At 35.8% G+C, this 7,115-nt stretch overlaps 1 pseudogene; it reads left to right on the top strand.

Annotated features, from left to right (window-relative positions):
• The first annotated feature begins 4,509 nt into the window (after positions 1-4,509).
• LOC110030859 lies at positions 4,510-6,734 on the top strand (annotated as a pseudogene).
• Positions 6,735-7,115: the final 381 nt, after the last annotated feature.

The raw sequence follows: 7,115 nt of genomic DNA, 5'->3' as shown, positions 1-7,115 counted from the left end.
AAAAAAGATCAAAATAGACAGCCCTAACTGTATATATATATATATATATATATATATATATATATATAAACTGCCGGTTTTAAGGTTAAATACGTTAAATACTAACAGAACTAAATAAAAATATAAAGGAAGGTTGGAATCAGCATCACCTTTGATTTGAAACAAAAAAACTAAGGAAATCCGCTCAGCCGGGTAGAACATGCGCCAAGAGGGAAAGATTGGAAATAAGAGATTCCGGCATCGATTTGATATAATAGGGTTATTTCTGACGGCCATTTGACACAACATGTGACGTCAGTTAATCTAAACTTACTAATCGATGGTTTAGTCCCTCGGTTAACGTACAATAACCCACGTCTTTCGATTCCAACAACATTGAACCGTTAATTTATGAGTCAGCATGAACCGAGTAAATTAACCGTCAGTGGACTCTCATAGCCCGTCGAAAACATCTTTAATGAGAAACCTATGGTTTATTTAGCTGCAAAACCGTCGAAAATAACTTGAAATCTTTAGCGTCCCTAAGCTGTGGAAAAAATGTTCAAAATTTCCGACAAGCATAAACTGTCGGTTTTCCCACCGATTTTAATGTGTATTTCCTATTGTGAGAACAATCATCCGGCATAGTCATACATATAAAATATCAAGAATATCCTATATAACCATTTTTAAAGTCAGAACAAAAACATAACATCATTATTTATAGCCCTATAGATAGTGAGGATGATTTCATGAACAAGACACGATAAATTATTGTTCATTATTTATAGCCCTATAAATTTACAACTCAAGAACATGTCTGACCTTTTGCAAAGTCCATTTGCTTTTGTTAGGGAGTGCAATATCAACGTCTCCCATCCCCATCACATCTAGAGCTTTTTCATCAGCAGCCAGATATACCTTCCCAATGTATGGAAGGAAGCCCTGAATCCAATATTTAGTTATCAACAGAATTGTGAACCGTCAGCAATAGCGCATCATGTATTTCTTCAGATACACGCCAGCAATAGCGCATCATGTATTTCTTCAGATACAATATTAGCGTCATCATTCTCCTTCTTCTTAGGATTCATGCGGTTCCTTTTTATGTGGTCAGTCTTGCCACAATTCCAATAGGTTGTCTGCCAACCAGACTTTGATTTTGATCTTCCTCTGTTTGAGTTTCTGTCATGTGATCTCCCTCCGGAATCAACATTCAGCACCGAACTTGAACACGAGGTTTCGGCAGAATCTTTCCAGGAATCCTTTTTGCGCACATCCTCAGTCAAAATCAAAACACGAATATCATCATATTTCAACTTAGATTTACCTGCAAAACTGTTGACTGCCATCCTCATAGCTTCCTAGCTATTCGACAATGAAGCCAACAATATCAGCACACATATCTCATCATCAAAATCAATTTCAATAGACGACAATTAATTTGTGATAATATGAGACATCTTCCGCCATCTTCAAGTTGAATAACTTTTTTATCAAATGCACATTGTTATTCGCCGATGGCTTTCAATACATGTCTGATAAAGCCGCCGTGAGATCTGCACTAGCCCTCTCCTTGATGACGTTGAGGGCAACCGATCTCGACAGGGTTAATCGAATAACCTCCAAAACCTGTCGATCCAACATATTTCATTCTGCCTCATCCACCTTTTCTGGTCGCTATCCCAATAACGGAAGATGAAATTTCTTTTCATAGAAGTAGTCCTCTATCTGCATCCTCCTGTAAGCAAAATCTGTGTCATTGAACTTCTCGATCCTCGATGTCATCACTTCGTCTCCGCCCATTGTTATTCTTTTTATTCGAACCAAAGCTCTGATATCAGTTGTTGTGAAAAACGACGACAATAAAGTAAAAAATGGAACGAGTAAAATTGCACACAGAAAAAAACACCAGAGCGACACACAGATTTACGTGGTTCGGCAAATTTGCCTATGTCCACGGAGCTGCAGAAGATTTATTTCTTCGAGGAATTACACGGTTGAGCGCCTCGAAATTTACAAGAAAATCTCTATTTTCTTCTCTCTCTTCCTCTCTTCTCTTAGCTCTCAAGAGGACTTGACTTGGTCTTGCTTGGCTTGCATTTCTTTTAAACCAAAAGAGACTATTTATAGAAACCTTGAGAGAAGTAGGTGGGAGGTAGGTGAGCGGTAGGAGGGATGTGAAGTCCTGGCAGAGGTAGGTGAGCGGCAGGTGAGATACTTAATTAGGAAACTAATTAAATTCAGTGGACCAGGTCTCCATGTTACCCAGTGAGGATGATTTCATGAATGAGACACGATAAATTATTGTTCTTTAATGTTTACTTACAAGCACTGCAAAAATATATTTCACGGGTGTTACATGGTCCAACTCAATCAAATCGCGCTTCAGATTTTTTCTTTTTAATAGTCTAACATATGCCACCTTGCTACAAATTCAACTGAATATGAGCTGATATAACTAATCTCTTGGCGTGTAATTAAATTTTTAAAAAAACCCTAATCTCATAATTTCTAATCCCTTCCTTTTACTTGAAACAAAATTCAAAAGCCCATTACTTGTTGTACTTCGTCTTTTCATAAATAGCTCATATTCTATCTTATTAAAAAAAAAAGCTCTTACTTAATTTATTCATTTTCTGAAAAGGCCAAACATGAAATGATTCTTTATTAGATCGTATTTGGTTCATTATTGACTATTTATATACACATGATAAGTAGATTAGCAGGATGATTCTATCTTGTCAACTCTTTAATTATATATTTTTTTATTTTTCTTTGTTCAAAAATGACTTATTTGACTCATATTGGGTTCAATTAACCGGAGCTAAAATGAACACATCATCCACGAATAATTTTGAATATGAGCACACCAAATTTTAATTGAGCCCATCATTAATAAATTACCAACTTGCCAAAATTCAATTCATAGCATTCCCAACTAGGGGTGTAAACGAGGCGAACACGAGCGAGTTCAGACCCCGCTCGTGTTCGGCTCGTTTATATTTCGAGCTCAAAAAATGTGTTCGTGTTCGGCTCATTTGCTTAGCGAGCCGAACACGAGTCGTTCACGAACAAAGAGTCATTTTGACAACCCTAATCGCGTATTCATAAGATGTTAAAGATTGAGACAAGATTTAAAACATCATTTGAATCTAATTTAATAATGTTTACTCTATGTTCTTTATTAATACTTTTAATTGATTATAAATCTTTGTAGTTTTGTAGTCAATTAACTTTTTTAAAAAATACTACTCATAAAATATATATATATATATAATTGATTAGTAGTATTTCGAGCCAAAACGAACCGAACAAGAACGACCAATTTGTTCATTCGTAATTGCTCTTTCGTGTTCGCTCGTTAACTTAGCGAACGAGCCAAACACAAACTTCTTAACAATCCGAACACGAGCTGTTCGCGAACAACGAGCCGTTTTGACAGCCCTATTCCCAACTCTAATAGCTATTATTATTTCTTTGTTTTCAGAAATTTTTATTGATTTTTTAAGTATGTTATTCTCAAAAATCAATTAAGGCTCTAAGGATAGTTATCTCTGATACAAAATAGTTGTCGCCTATCACATTGTCGTGCTATTCAACTTGTCACCGCTACTTACCACCATGATAACAATCAAATATTGTCATCGCCTATAAAACACAAGCACCATGCGAACAAGATTATTTTACTACATTCTAAACACAAATAGATACTTCTAAATTTATCCTATAACTAACAAAATCAATTTAAAGTATTTTAAATGAAATGAAATTATTTGATGTTATTATTAGAATGCATTGAAATTTCAAATATTCAGGATCAAATTGCCTTATCTTTTAATTTAAGCCATTCAAAATCTTGTAATAACTTTTTTATAAATAAAAATTGCTCAAAGTACGTGGCTAAAATTTAATTTTTGGATATAAAAGTTTTTTTCTTAAATCAATAGAATTTAGGGTCCATTTGGGGCAGTTTACTTGGTGCGGTGGCTTTTGAAAACACACCTGATCTGTTTGGGTAAACTGCTTTTAAAAACACACCTGATCTGTTTGGGTAAACTGCGTTTTGACAGCTTATGCGTTTTCAAACTCTGAAAACAGCGTTCTCATACCGCACTTATATAGGTCCGGTGGAAACTTTCTGACAGCAGTCTGACTTTTCTAAAAAAAATTAAAATTTATAATAATCATCGCACATAAGTTATCAATAGATTATTTAATAAGCTCCAGCTGCGCGAAGAAACCCCAGGCTATTTTCCGTTTATTTTTAATTTCTTTAGAGGTGCTTATTATATCCCTTGAAGTAGAAGGCGCGCCCACCTCATTGTGACATCAGAATGACATCATCACTTTTAGTCCTATAGAGAGAGAGAGAGAGAGAGAGAGGCAGACCGCGCTTTCAACTCTTTTCTTACCAAATAAACTTTTATTTTACATATTTGTTCTTTTGTATTCCTCCTCCACCTGCCAACTCGGTCTCAATAAATTCCAAAAAGAAAAAATCTTTGCATCAATTTAAGAAGAGGAACAAGAACAAGAAACTCACACTCTCTCTCTATCTCTAACCTTCTTTTTTTTCTCTCTCTAGAATCATTCATTCGTGTGGGTTGGATCATGGTAATGGGCGGCATGAGGCCGCGCTTCTTCTCTATAAAAGCCCCTCTCCTCTTCCCTAAAACACCAAATAATAGAAAAAGCATCTTTCTCTTGTCTTCTCCTTTCCTCGTCACAGCATTCTTCTGCTCTCCTCCCTTCATCTTCCCCAAAGCGAGACCTTTTCTTTCAGAACAGAGCAACAGCTTCACCACCATCATGTCGAGAGCTTCAGCCGATCGAATCGCTGAGAATTACGAAACTCCAGAGCTTCAAAAACCGAGGCATGTGGTGAAAAAGGTATTGGCCAAGCAACAGCAGGAAGGCGATGGCGCCAAAGTTCGACGAAGCATTGGAAGGTGTTTCTCCTGTTTTTATTCTCTGTGCTGTTACTTTCCAAGAGTTTTTATTAATTGAATTTTCTCTGTTTTTTTGTTTCGCAGGCCAGAGTTGAGAAATTTTGATCCTTTTCTTCTCCTGGATGAGTTCTCGGGTACATTTTTGTTTTCCTGGTCTGTTTTCTCTGTTTTTAGAAATTGGTAACTGAATGATTTGGCAAACTTGCAGTTTCTCGCCCTGCTGGATTTCCAGATCACCCTCACAGAGGTCAGGAATGCATATAAAAATGAATCTTTAATTCATTATTTTAAAAATTCTGTTTCACTAAATAGAATCTATCTTCTCTGTTCTTAATCTTCTTCCTCAAGGTTTCGAGACTGTAACATACATGCTTGAGGTACGTACATTAATTTCGCTCAAGTAATCAATCAAATCTCTTCAAAAAAAGAAGCTAATGTTTTGTTCCTCTATTTAATGTCAGGGAGCCTTCACCCACCAGGACTTTTCAGGCCACAAGGGAACCATCAGTGCCGGCGATCTCCAGGTCAGTTTTTCACTTCTTCCTCTTCCGTTTCTCTACAAAACAAAGGAAAAAAAAGGAGCAATTTTTTCATCAAAAAATCAAATTACATACAACTCCTGACCCAAACTTTCTTTCACCAGTGGATGACCGCCGGCAGGGGAATAGTCCACTCAGAAATGCCCGCCGGCGATGGAGTTCAGAAAGGCCTCCAGCTTTGGATCAACCTCTCCTCCAAAGACAAAATGTATTCTTCTCAATCCTTAACCAAGTTGCAGTTCGATTCATTTTATCTGTAGATAACAATCTAATCTCGAAGGCAATGTTGCTCGTTTATTAATATTATCTATCAATTACATTTCACTTGTTCAATCTTATTTTATTCAAACAATATAATTTTATTTAAAAAAATTAACATTGACTACAATTATTATTTTTTGAGATTTATTATTTGAAAAGTTTTAACAGCCTAAATTCTACTTTTCAAACATCAATAGTATCCATCAAATACTTCAATCCTTGTATTATCAAGGAAGAAAGTTTAAGCAAAATAAGAACTTTAATATTATTTAGGAACATATACATCCATATATTTCAATTCTTATGTATTTACATATCTAACACAAACTTAAATTTTTACAAATATGGCGCCATAACAATGCATGAAAACATAAATTCGGACCAGGAGTAAACAGCCTAAACATGAAGCTTCCTCCAATCTGTACAGGGTGGAACCAAACTACCAAGAGCTGCAAAGCAAAGACATAACAAGAGTGAACAAGAATGGCGTCGACGTGCGCATCATAGCAGGGGAGGCCTTCGGCGTCAGCTCTCCGGGCCGTTTGTTATGAATTCGCAGAAGGAGATACAGCAGACTTTTGAGGATTATAGGCTCGGGAAGAATGGATTTGAAAACGCCAAGCTTTGGAGTTCGAGCTCCCAGAGTTTTTGAGGTGGTATCGACATGGGGATAAAGTATTACGTCGTGATATCCGCTACTTCCCGCTACATCATGTCTGTTACTCGGATCACATTATTTTTTCGATCAATAAGGTGTAGATTATATTCATGCAGTTTGAAGCTCTGGAGGTCATACAATACTATTCAATTCGGATGAGTTGAATCCAATTGATGGTGCCACGATTGGATGTAATTTGATCGTTTGAATTGAATTGAATTGTGTGACTGAGAGCTGAAGTGCAGTTCCTTCATAAATTTAGCAGATGCAGCACCGTCGTAGGTGGGATTTGAACTTTTAAATTTCTGTTTTTCTATCTTCGTAAGCAATTTGAATACCATTGGTTTTTGACAGTTTATTGTGTTTCATTATTGTCATTATTATTATTATTATTATTATTATTATTATTATTATTATTATTATTATTATTATTATTATTATTATTATTATTATTATTATTATTATTATTATTATTATTATTATTATTATTATTAATTTAAATACCAATGATTGTGGATGTGAAATGAACTGTAGTCAGGTGATGGAGGATGAGTGATTGTAGATGGGCAATGATATTTGCACGATCGTAGAGAAGCGATGATTGTTGGGTATGATAAGTGGGAGATTAAAAGGAGGTAATTGTTGGTGGGGGCCATAGCCAATCAATAATGGTCGGACAACGATAAATATAAGATGGTGATTGAGTGGCCATGCAATGATGGTTGA

Source organism: Phalaenopsis equestris, unplaced genomic scaffold (assembly GCF_001263595.1).
Source record: "Phalaenopsis equestris unplaced genomic scaffold, ASM126359v1 Scaffold000002, whole genome shotgun sequence".
NCBI lineage: Eukaryota > Viridiplantae > Streptophyta > Magnoliopsida > Asparagales > Orchidaceae > Phalaenopsis > Phalaenopsis equestris.
The sequence above is the reverse complement of the archived record's forward strand: the minus strand, read 5'-3'. Positions and strand labels throughout refer to the sequence as shown.